Source organism: Cupressus sempervirens, chromosome 3 (genome assembly GCF_028749045.1).
Source record: "Cupressus sempervirens isolate cs-2001-9-10 chromosome 3, ASM2874904v1, whole genome shotgun sequence".
NCBI classification, from domain to species: domain Eukaryota; kingdom Viridiplantae; phylum Streptophyta; class Pinopsida; order Cupressales; family Cupressaceae; genus Cupressus; species Cupressus sempervirens.
This window is the reverse complement of record NC_143120.1, coordinates 663,355,643-663,369,419: the sequence shown is the minus strand read 5'-3', so window position 1 is coordinate 663,369,419 and position 13,777 is coordinate 663,355,643. Positions and strand designations below refer to the sequence as shown.

Here is a 13,777-nt window from a genome sequence, read left to right as displayed (position 1 = left end):
ATATAAAAGACTCCCTATTGAATAATATAACTACTTTAGAACTAATTCAACCAACTTCAATTGTTGAGTTGAATGTTAAGTCTACAACCTGAATCTTCCCTCTCAAAACTAGTTGTTACCTTTTTAAACATTTGAATTTTTGAATAACAAAAAGGCCTTATTTGAATATATATATATATATATATATAACTCCTTTCTAATTGTTTGTTAATGACCTAGACCTATTTCATGCCCATTCTATACTTCTTCAAACATTATTTGATAATTGGATATCATTAGTCCATTACAATCAACTATTGGACATTGCAAACATAAAATGGATCCATTGAAGATGTTACAAATTTAACACAATATTGCACTATTTGAAGCCCATAATAGGTGCTAGGATCTTTCAATTGACTTGTTGACCTTGATGATGGATTCCATTCTCCCAATTTCTATTGGATGTCCTTGTGGTCTTCATTGTCTGCATTTCTTGATTGGTTGAGTATGGTGCTCTTGCACCATAGGACTTGGAATGACATCTTGTTTTTGGGATGAAAAAGGATCATCTTTAATAAGATAACTAAGGAAATAGGATCATCATGAGGTTCAAGGAATATGGGATATTGGTCTACAATTGTATTGGATTGATCATTTATGGGATCTTGATCTTGATATATTTTAGGAATAATTTCTCATGGTACTTTGGATCATCCTCTTGACATGGGGTATAGTTTCGAGAAAGCATGGAAAATTATGAAAATGACTCCATATTTTTGCATGAGGAAATTCGACTTTGGATAGTGTTCTCTTGAATGAAATTGCTTGAAAATAGAGGACATGGAAACATTGGCTCTAGATATTTTGAATTTGGTATAGAATTTATATCATGAATGGGTTTAGCTCGAAATTCTTCTATGGATAGCCTTTAAAAGGATTCATCATTGGATATTTAATTTGATGGAGATGAGGAAATTGTTCATGAAAATCTTAAGGGGATGGTGAAATAGAGAGAGTTATGGTTGTTTCTTAAGGTCAACATCTTGATAGGAGACATGTTTATCATCCATGTGATTATTTCAGAATGGGACATTTGTAAACACAAGTGCATTATTTTATTTATCTCTTTATATATAGGATCCAATTTTTAAAATAACTTCTCTAAAAATTTATATTTTATTTTATTTTTTATTTGCTTGGACAATCGGACTAGTGAGACATCATCAATGTTTGCATGTTGTAATTATGTGTTGTTTGACCATTTGTCTCAATAGCTTGCTCATTGATTATGCTTGATTGATGTGCAAAACATGAGATGTTTAAATTTTTCTTTGTTTGAGTAAATGTTGGTGATGAATTTGGAAATTTAATAGGACATTTATTGACATGTGATGCTCTTAAAGAAAAATTTTCTCATAAATATTATCAGCATGATTAACACAAATTGTTTGAAGATTTCTTGATTACCTTGGAACGAAGATAGCTCTTATAATAAATAGTAAAATTATAATTATAACAACAAAATGCAACCGCTAGTAGTATAGTTATAACTAATTAGCAAGTACTAGCCCCTATCTCAAACTTGAATAGATGACAATCAAATGATTATTTTTAAAGAAAAAATAATACAAATCTCTTAAAACCACAAACACACACACACACACACACACACACACACATAGAGGAATGGAGGGACAATTAGAAAAGTAAAAAATAAAGTTAAAGAAGAGGTAAAAGTGAAGAAACAAAATGTGCATAAAATAAATAAATGCATATAAATATTAAATTATTTATATACTTTATTATACTAAAATTTCTATATCTATTATTCATGTGCATATTAGCGAGTTAGATAAAATATAGGAAAATAATAATAATATAACATGAAAAATCGTTACAAAAGTTTAAAATAACATTTTTTAAAAATGAAAATAATTATAAACAAGAGCTCTAATGGAGCTTGAATCCCTACCTTTTGTCTGAGATCATAGTTTTTCTTTACAATGAAGCATAGGTTGGGTCGTAGGGAGTAAATAGGAATGGTTGTTAAAATGAAATTCATAGTTTGCAATATAGCCTATTTTTTTGTGTAATTTTTAAATGGTAGAGATAATAAAAATTTTAGCAAAAAAATTAAGATACCATTCACAAGAACAAAAAGCATTCAAATATTGTATCCTCAAAATTTGGAAACTGAGAACTGTAAGTAGTTACTGCTAACAGATGGTATCTAATGTAAGTGGAAGTGAAGAGCAATAGTACAAAAACATGATCATTGTTTCCATCATGAATATAAGCATAGACATGTAGATAACATCTATTGTGCTTTGATCTATATATCTAAAACATTGATTTGTAAAATCAGAATGAAGGAATCTTATGCTTGTCATTGATGGTTTTTGTGTTGGTCCAAAAAAAATCATTTTTCTTTAGTACAAGACTTGCAAATTTCCAAATTTGTTAGTAACATGTATCAATTGATACGCACCAAAAAAACATATATATATTTGGTTGCAAGAAATTTTTCAAGTATAGGATTAGTTGTGGTTACCTTTGTGGCTACATCAATCAGCTAGACATATCTAGGGAACTGGATTGCATGACATTCATGGACCTTGACATGTTATCTCAAATAGATTAACAATACCAAAAGATATCATTTTGTGAACATATTCAACTATTTATGACAGTATCTTTACCAAAGTTGTTTATGGCAATTACTAAAATGGAATGGAAATATAGTTACTTCTCTCAACTTAAATATATACAAAGTTATACAAGAGTAATGAGTATCATCTAATTTGTTAAAACTTTGAGGCATTGAGTTGGAAAAATCACATGAATTGACAATTTTCTTTCCTATATAATTCAATGGTTTCTAATCTGCCTACCATGCTCAATGGCACATTAACCACCACTCTTTTTTTTGGTGATGGTTTCAAGTAAGGTCTTCAATTACAAAGGAATTTGTAACTGCCTTATTATTTTTTACTATTAACTATGAGTAGATGTCACTTTCAGCATGGATTATGATGTGATGCCCAGTGCTGAGGTTTTGGGGGCCACTCTTCAAATCATGGTGAGAGAGACCTTATTTTTCAAATCTTTCTATCTTTGAGAGATTTTATCAAATAGTTGACATGCCTTTAATTTCAAATTTGTCTATATCTAGTAATGACAAGTAGATGTTACAAATAGGAATAACTAATTCACTCATAGTGATACATTTCTACCTATATTCTACCATCGATGACAAGGACATTTCGATAACAATTAAAGAGTTGCCAGTCAAGCTCTCCATGAAAATTTTGCCAAAAATCCATTTCGTGGGTTTTAATACAAATGAAAGAGTTCAATAATCAGAAGAAGGCTATTTTAGCACATTTTGTAGAGGATGAAAACAATACTTTTTTTCTAGTTTGGGTTTCTTCCATCAATTTAGGGCCTTCTTTGTAATTTTACATTTTCTATGTATGGGAATCATAATCCTACATTTCTAAATATATTCTTCCATCAATGACAAGGGAATTTCTGAAAATTCCCACAAGTCATATAAATCAACATTAAAACACTCAAAAAATTGATATACACAACATTTGTGAGGCTTTACATATGTCGGTTGACTTGGACTAAGAGTTATTAGTTATGGAGACAAGTCTTCTTTTGGTAATCAACAAAATGTATCTACCAAACACATACATAATTTTATCATGCCTACCTGTGCATTATCATTTTCAAAACATATCATGAACATTATTTAAAAAAACATTTGTCACTTTTGACATACATTCAATCTAAACATAGTTTTATAACCATATTTTACAGACCTTTGTGAAGTAGTTTCAAGTAAAAAACCCATGATGCATGGTCTGACAAAGCTTGGAAATGTCATGGTGCAACTCAACCAAATTGTTTTCTCTAAAGTTGGCTAGATTTACAATAGATGCCCTCAGGTAAACTACTTTAGGCTTCAACCTTCTATTAGGGTTACTAGATCCTATTGGAAGATCTTAGGAGAAGTTTGTGAAGAATGTTCTAGAGATTTTGAGTACAAAACATGACATGGGTTTCAGGGTAGATGTGACAAAATCATACAGGAAATGATGGAAATTACATAGGGATTTGGTAGTAATTAATATGAGGTGGTGCAATTTTGCTCAGCCACTTCCATAAAAATTGGGTTAGGAGAGGGATCTCACTTACGAAATCTTACCAGATTTTGGCTGTAATCTTACAAAATTTTGTTTGTAGTGAAAGCTAATAATAGATATAAATATTTAAGAAATGAAATAAAATGTAAAAACTAAAGCCCTGGCCAAAATATCTGCAATTTATTAGACCGGCAATCTCACACCTTCAACAACTACCAAATATCCCAAATATCCTTCAAAAAGAAGAACCTAACATTGCAACTTACATTTTTCTCTGGATTTGATTCAAATAACCGACTTCTAAACTCTTTTCTCTCCTTGAAGACTACTCCAAATGCCTAGTTTGGAACGATTGTAAATTTGGTTGATTATCATAATGGCTCTGACCTATACCTTCTGATAAGGACCACTGTAACAATTAATATGTGAACTATTGTGATGATTAATATGATCTTATCGACATCTTTTTTTTTGCGTATTTTTCACAATTAAAATATAAACTTACCCCTCGAAAAAATCGACATGACCAATAGAAAATTAAGAATATGATCACAAAAAATATTTCTTATTTAAACCTCTGAATTATTGATATTCCACTAACAAAAACATTACTTCCCTGCCTTATACAAGACATATACTAATAAAAAGATAAAATTAATAGAAACAAAATACTCATAAAGTAAATATGTAAATATACCTACAAAGATAAAGCAAAAAATAATAATAGTATACTTAGTCAAACATTAAAATGAATGAACAGTTAGAAAAGTTAAAATTGAAGTTCAAGAAAAGATAAACCAAACAAAAGGAATTTTTGGAGGGAGAATATTAATATTACGAGATAATTTTGACCACACAAGATTGTTGGGGGAAGGACTTTTTTAAAGGTGCATGAGAGAGATGCTAGGAAGCAAGCTTGGAATTTGATGGTCGTCCCTACCTGTCATATGGTTTTTTTTTACGACTAAAATATTTTCGTGCCTTTCATTATACGTTTTCATAAAAAAAAATTGATTGTCAAATTTTTATGTCATATAATAATTTAACTGGTCATTTTAAATCTGTAAAATTATGAATAACTTATAATAATAAATCAGTACTATATACCAAAATCTCAAAAAAGAAAGTTTCTAATTAGATTTTAAAATTTTATGTTTTTAAAAATAAGTTTTTAAATTTTATTATATTTTATATCAACAACTTTCTAAATTAATGTAAATATGCATTCACCAAAATAGAAACATAACTAAAGAGAGACAAAAAAAAATAGAAACATCCACAATATAAAGTAATATATATTTACCATAGATATATATTATACATATTATAAAATCACATGTATATATAATATTAAATATAATACTAACTTACCTATAAAAAATATTAACAGTTTAGTAAAAAAATTACTTATCATATTGATGGTTCTCTAAGGGAATAACCCATCAAACCATACGGTCTTACATTTTTCGAACCTATCATGTACGGTTCCAAAGTGCAAAAACAGCCAATAGGGCCATCAAATTCCAGGCCTGCTGGGAAGTGAAAGATTCAAACATCTGCAAATATTTGCTCCAGGTTCTTCAAACTCTCCATTTATTTACCCTTTTTAAAAATCCTTAGCTGTCAATAACATTCTATGATATTATTCTGGACTGAGATGGTTTTCATTTACAACATTGTTTCTTTTTCTTTCACTTCTAGCTGCCTTTATAAAAGCCCCTTTTTTCCCCAAAATTTTCTCAAATTAGACCTGATTTTTCGTTGACACTTAGGAAAAATGAATCATGAGATAAAGGAGTATAATTAATATAACTCCTAGTCAGCATAAATGGATTTTCTCTTAAATTCAATATAATTTTGAACAAAAATTTATGGTCGTAAGTGTTGGGTGATGCGACACGCTCCCCTGCCCATAGGTGGTTAATTATGTGGTGTTCCATGTTCACTAACATTCATGACTTTTGGTGCAACAAAAAATGGGCCCTACAATTGGTATCAGAGCTTGGTTAAGCTCGTTCGATTTTTTTTTTTTGGAAATCGGTGAGGTTTTTTTGCAGGCACCATGGATGAAGCAGAAAAATGGAAGATTGAAAAGTTTTATGGGCAAAACTTTGGGCTATGGAAAGTGCAGATAGAGTCTTTTCTCATCAAGCAAGATTTACAACCTGCATTGCTTGGTAAGACAAAGGGAAAAGGATCATTATCAGACGAAGACTAGGAAAAATTGGATTTGAAAGCAAGGGCAACAATTTTCTTGGCACTCTCAAGTAACGTGTTGTTTAACGTTTCAGCTGAGAAAACAATTAAAGAGTTAGTTGAGAAATTATCTTCATTGTATGAGATACCTTCTGCTTCGAATAAAGTTTTTATAATGAAGAAGCTATATAATCTAAAAATGAAAGAAGGAGGAGTAATGTCGAATCATCTGAATGAGTTTAATACATTGGCTAGTCAACTCATTTCAGTTGGTATGCCATTAGATGATGAAATCAAAGCTATTCTTTTACTATGTTCACTTTCGAATAGCTAGGAAGGTGTAGTAATGGCTGTGAGCACTTCAGTTGCAGCCAAGACCAAATTAAAATTTGATCAAGTTGTAGCCACACTTCTTAGTGAAGACATGCAGAAGAAGCATCAAGAACCCTCTTCTAGTGATGCTCTTACAGTTGTGAGCACGTGCAATAGAGGTAGAAGTAGAGAGAGAGGAAGAAATAATAATAGTAATGCAAGAGGAAGATCGATTCATCACTCCAAATCGAGAGGAAGAAATGGGTCTTGCTGGTTTTGGGGAAAACTAGGGCACTCAAAGAAGCAATGTTGGCATTACAAGAAGGCTCAAAATAAAGTCATAAATGATGGAGTTAATACTGCAACTGATGAAGCTTTGGTACTTGCAGCTGGTGACACAAATTCAAATTCGTGGGTCCTTGATTTTAGTGCCTCATTTCATGCAACTCCATGTCGGAGTGTTTTCATGAATTACCAAGAAGGTATGTTCAGTAAAGTTTTTCTTGGGGATAATAAAGAATGTGACATAGTGGGAAAAGGGGACATTTTATTGTAATTGAAAAATGGGAGCAAATGGATTTTAAAAGATGTTAGGCATGTACCTACACTTAAGCATAATCTGATTTCTGTTAGTCAATTATATACACAAGGCTGCAATGTTAGTTTTGATTTAGCTTCATGGAAAGTGTCAAAAGGTCAATTAATTTTAGCAAAAGGGTAGAAAATTGGAAGTTTGTACACATTAGAGTGTCATGGTGAAGTGGGAGCAGCCATGGCGGTTGTGGATAGTAATGTTGAACTGGCATAAGAGGTTCGGTCATATGAGCAAAATAGGTCTTGAAGTTATGCTTCGTAGAGACCAACTTTCGGATCTAAAATCGGTTGATTTATAGTTATGTGAGCATTGCCTTTATGGAAAACAAAATCGCACCAGCTTTATAAGGACGGGTCATGAGAAGAAATCTTCTCAATTAGAACTTGTGCATTCCGATGTTTTTGGTCCTACGGAGGTAACATCTCTTGGTGGTGCTAAATATTTTGTCACATTTCTTGATGATTTCACTCGAAAAGTTTGGATTTATATGCTGAATAAAAAATCTGAAGTTTTTTCAAAATTTAAAGTTTTTAAGGCTATGGTGGAAAATCAGATTGGAAGAAAAATAAAATGCTTATTAACAGACAATGGTGGTGAGTTTTGTTCTACGGAGTTTGACAATTTTTGTGCAGATAATGGTATTCGGAGGATTAAAACAGTCTCGTATACACCTCAAGAAAACGGTGCAGCTGAGAGGTTGAATCGAACTATTTTAGAAAGAGCTCGATGTATTTATCAAATGCTGGTTTGGGGAAAGAATTTTGGGCAGAGGCCTATAATACAACAATCTATTTAATAAACAGAGCTCATTCGTCACGTTTAGATTTTGACATTCCAGAAGAGCGGTGGACTAGTAAGAGGATTTCCTATTCTCATTTACAAGTTTTTGGGTGTGATGCATATGTTCATGTTCCTAAAGAATAGTGAACGAATCAGATTTTAAATCTAAACATTGTATATTTTTGGGGTATGGTGAAGATCAATTTGGTTACCGGTTATGGGATTCAATCACTTAGAAAGTAATACAGAGTAGGGATGTTGTATTTAATGAGAAAGTATTCTCAGGTTTGAGTAATCAGAGGTCTAATTCTGATGATTTTATTAACTTTGATTTATTAGATAATGGCAATACTGTTTCACGTTCTCCTCGCATTACATTCCATCCCTCCACTATTGGTATGCCTTCAAGAAATGTAAGTTCATCTCTTACTACTCCATTGCCATGTTCCCTATTTCAAAAAACTCCTCCGCTCACCTCTACGCACATAGATCAACCCACATTTGAAAAAGAGGCTTCTCTATTCCCATCGCAACCCCTGCCGGTTCCCCACAGCATGCCATTAGTCGTTACCCATGTTGCTGCAGAGGATGTAGACCCTGCGGTTTATATACAGTCATCCCCACCACATGCGCTACACACTACTTCTGCTCACCCCCTGGTAGAGTCACCTCTGCATCCCCAATCTAGTGTCAAAGTCATTTTAAATCCCCTGCCAAATACGCTATCTCACAAGCCTCCTATGCCAACTATGACATCTACTACCCTACCATTACCAGTTACTGCAAACACAAAGGCCGAAAAACAAAAAATTTCAAATATAGAGGCTGCAAATCCAGAGGTTCCCACACCACACAATATTAATTTAAGGCGGTCTACAAGAGAGAAGAAACATCCCAGGAAACTTGATGACTATGAGTTGTTATTTTCTCTCTGTTCTGATCAGGCAGAGCCCCAAACTTATAAACAAGCATGTTCTAATATTAATTCAGTGTTCTGGATGGATGTAATGTGGGATGAAATTGAGTCTTTAAACTCAAACCAAACCTGGGATTTGGTTCTACTTCCAGAAAATCGTAAAGCATTGAAAAATAAGTGGGTCTATTGCATAAAAGAGGAAGATGAAGGTCAAAAAAGATATAGGGCAAGATTAGTAGTGAAGGGATTTGCTCAGAAATAGGGTGTGGATTTCAATGAAATTTTTTCTCCAGTGGTGAAAATGCAAACAATTCGTTTGGTACTTGGCATGGCCGCAGCATGGGACCTCGAGCTTGAGCAACTTGATGTCAAAACTGCATTTCTACATGGGGATATTGATGAAAAATTATATATGGAATAGCCAGAAGGCTTCATCAAACAAGGTCGGGAACATTTAGTTTGCAAATTAAAGAGGAGTCTTTATGGGCTAAAACAAGCTCCTCATCAATGGTACTTGAAGTTTGATAATTTTATGACTCAGCAAGGCTTTACCCGCTGTGAATCAGACCCATGTGTATACCACAAAAGGCTTTCGACTGGTGAGTTCGTGATCTTATTATTATATGTTGATGATATGTTGACTGCTAGTAACAGTATGAGAGTCATTCATGAGCTGAAGACACACTTGTCTCTTCATTTTGCCATGAAAGATTTAGGGGCAGTGAAGAGGATTCTTGGGATGGATATCATCCATGATAGGCATAAAAGAGAACTCAAATTATCTCAAGAAAAATACATTCTTAAAGTTTTAGAAAAATTCAATATGTCCAATGCCAAATTAGTTGCCACTCCATTGGCTGATCATTTTAAATTATCTTCTAAGTTGTGTCCTTCTACTCCGGAAGAAAAACATGCAATGGTTGGTATTCCCTATTCTTCAGCAGTTGGCAATCTAATGTATGCCATGGTTAGCACACGTCTGGATATTGCTCATGAAATGGGAGTTGTGAGTGGTTTTATGAGTAATCCTGGAAAAACTCATTGGCAAGCAGTTCAATGGATTCTTTGGTATTTGAGAGGCACTTCCTCTCATGTTTTATGTTTTAACAGTAAATCTCCTTACATTTTTGAATATGCTGATGCTGATATGGTTGGAGATTTAGATAAATGAAGATCAACAATAGGCTATGTGTTTAAGTTTTTCGGGGCAGTGATTAGCTAGACTTCTTGAAAGCAACCAGCTGTTGCTCTTTCCTCTACCGAGGCTGAATACATTGCTCTCACGGAGGGGGAAAAAGAGCTTATATGGTTACAAAGATTGTTTGGAGAGTTGGGATTTAAACAATCCACTTTTACTTTGTTTTTAGATAGCAGGAGTTTCATCTATTTGGCACACAATTCAACCTTCCACAGTCGTTCCAAGCATATAGAAACCAAATTTCACTTCATTCGTCATGCTCTTGAAGAGGGAAGATTAAAGTTAGAGAAGATTGACACAATGGTCAATCTGGCTGATATGTTCACCAAAGTTGTATCTCGAGAGAAGTTTGAATTTTGTAGAGCTTCTCTCGGCATTGTGACGACGTAGCCATAAGCACCAAGTGGGGGATATCTCTAAGCAGCTTGTCTTGTAGCATTGATTGGACTTCAAGTGGGAGATTGTAACGATTATGCAGTGTAACGGTTCTGTAGAGATTCTTTGTGAAGCCCAATCACCGTTGATTGAAACTGCTCCTCCTTGATTCTCAGAGATGCTTGAATGCATTTATATATGCTATGAGCTAAGAGCTGCTGTATCATTGTATCAAGATTTATTTCTAATAGAGATATTGACCCTGCTTATAATGTGGATGTAATCCAGAATATCTGGATGAACCACTATAATTTTGGTGTCTCTGTTTCTGTTCTTTTTTTCTCTGGTCTTGTTATTGTTCTGTTCTATTTTTGTTGTTAATTAGTTTTTGGGTCTGCAACTTACTTTTAACAATTAGTGAACATGGAACACCACATAATTAACCACCTGTGGGCAGGGGAGCGTGTCGCATCACCCAACAATCTCCCCCTCGACGCACATACCAGGTGCTTACGTAGGTCAGGAAGGTACCGAAGAGATTTGAACCCATGACTAGGCCAAAACTAGGCTCTGATACCAATTGTAGGGCCCATGTGCCATTGCACCAAAAGCCATGACTGTTAGTGAATATGGAACACCACATAATTAACCACCTGTGGGCAAGGGAGCACGTCGCATCACCCAACAATCTCCCCCTCAACGCGCATACCAAGTGCTTACATGGGTCGAGAAGGCACTGGGGAGATTTAAACCCATGACCAGGCCAAAACTAGGCTCTGATACCAATTGTTGGGCCCATTTGCCATTGCACCAAAAGCCATGACTGTTAGTGAACATGGAACACCGCATAATTAACCACCTGTGGGCAGGGAAGCACGTCGCATCACCCAACAATCTCCCCCTTGATGCGCATACTAGGTGCTTACGCAGGTTGGGAAGGCACTGGGGAGATTTGAACCCATGACCAGGCCAAAACCAGGCTCTGATACCAATTGTAGGGCCCATTTGCCATTGCACCAAAAGCCATGACTGTTAGTGAACATGGAACACCACATAATTAACCACCTGTGGGTATGGGAGCACGTCGCATCACCCAACAATCTCCCTCTCGACGCGCATACCAGGTGCTTACGCGGGTCAAGAAGGCATCGGGGAGATTCGAACCCATGACCAGGCCAAAACCAGGCTCTGATACCAATTGTTGGGCCCATTTTCCAACAATTGGTATTAGAGCCTGGTTTTGGCCTGGTCATGGGTTCGAATCTCCCCGGTGCCTTCCCGACCCGCGTAAGCACCTAGTATGCGCGTCGAGGGGCAGATTGTTGGGTGATGTGACGCGCTCCCCTACCCACAGGTGGTTAATTATGTGGTGTTCCATGTTCACTAACAGTCATGGCTTTTGGTGCAACGACAAATGGGCCCTACAGTAAGAGGTCAACAAATTTTAGCCATTAATGTAGCTGTGAAAATCAGTTAGTGAGGTTTCGAGCACTTGGAAGCTCAACAAATAAACTCCGGCAGAAACAGGGGAATTTTGGAAGTGAAACAGGGTAGATTGGCCTTATTCAGAAAGAGAAATTTAGCCTAATTTCAAGGCAATGGACTTTTTTTTAACTGAATCCCACAACATTCTATAGCCTTTCAAGGGTTTTACTTTTCATATTGTAATGCATGTTTCAAATTGATTATTTGTTTCTGATATACTTTTCTATCATTTACAATAGTTTTGATCTTGATACCTACACTTGCCAAACACTTGTAAGCTATTTCTGACTCAAACATGGCAGAACAACTCAGCCAAAACTCCAAAAATTACAGACAAATACTATATGAAGTCAAATCCAATTTTTGTCAATCCAACAAGAGGTACTTTTATTCTCTATCCAATTCTGAAAAGTCAAATTCAAAAACAGAAATTGGCCCTTATTTTCCAAGTAGAAAAATCTCTAGGGTTTGAGTTTTGCAACTCCTTTGTAATGAACTGGTCATAACGTCTGCTTTTTTTTTTAAAACACAATTTAATTGTTAGGGTGAGAATCTAATTGTTTTGCCTATATCTGCGAGAAAGACTATTGACAGAGTAGTTAGATAATGGGATCACTGTTGTTCAGAATAAATTGAGGAACTTTGGCCGTAGGCTCGCCTGGACTTGATGAATTTGAAGTTGCTCACAATTATTAATAGCTTAGTTTCTATTTTTTTTGTCTCTCCTCTTTTTCTGTGCTATATACATGATTTTAAAGTCAGTGTAAATATTAACAGTTTTTATGTATACATGATTTCTAGATGGCATCGTTGAACAATGAAATGGGCGAGGAGGAGATTTCAGATCCTGTGCGTACAGAATTAGTCTGGGTTTTTATAGCCGTGCAATTCCCCTTTCATTATGCCAAATGCTGATAAGGCTTGGGACAAGGATTATTTGGCTTATTACATGTATTTCGGTGGATATTGGTCGAGTTACAGTGGAAGATATTGGTTGAATTACAGTGGATGCATGCTTTCAATCGCGGCCTTGTTTATAGATACAGATCCAGATAGTGATACAGCTATTTTGCATGTCTGGGTACTCTCACGCAGCTTAATAATGATGCTGCCCCAACATCAACTTGGGGCACCAGCTCTTGCAATCCTACCAGCTCTTGCCTGTCCTCTTTCCGATTATGTTATTTCAGTCTTGTAACTCTCTTCTTTTCGCATTCAAAACAAGGTAGATTTTATTCAATACAAATGTTTCACAGGGTCCTTTCATATTTATCTCAAGAAAAACTTGCACTTCTTTAGCTACAGCTCAAATAGTTCTAACTAATTTAAATTATTAGTTCTAACAAATTTAAATTGCTATTTTTTACCTCTTTTAAAAGAAAAGAAGAAAATTTGTAACATCATTCATTGCCACGGAAGTCTTAGGATTTTAATTTCTCTGTATTCCTCGTACCTCTGCACATCTGCTTCTGACAAGGATTTTATTGAATTAGGGTTTTCTGGTGTCAAGAAGCGTGAAAATTTTGAAAATTTGGGGGAATGAAACATCTTTATCTTTATCTATTCACCGCGTTCAAGCATATGAAGAATGTTATGAATAACAAATTCGGCTGCGTTTCAGCATGCTCAATTGTTTGGGAATAAATCAAGCAGTTTTGTATAAATCTGGTTGCATTTTAAGACCATCTCTATCTTGAATCTATCTCTTTCTTCATTCAATTGCAAATATTTAATTTACTGGAAACAATTGTTCGAAATTGAATGTAGAGTTGTTTGTAACTGTTGCA

The 13,777-nt window shown here is 34.7% G+C and overlaps 1 long non-coding RNA gene across 1 annotated transcript; it reads left to right on the top strand.

The window, feature by feature from the left end:
- Window positions 1-12,503: 12,503 nt before the first annotated feature.
- On the top strand, window positions 12,504-13,287 carry LOC149568451 (uncharacterized). Its single transcript, XR_016361682.1, has 2 exons — window positions 12,504-12,638; window positions 12,792-13,287. It is a non-coding gene; the product is annotated as an uncharacterized LOC149568451 (long non-coding RNA).
- Window positions 13,288-13,777: the final 490 nt, after the last annotated feature.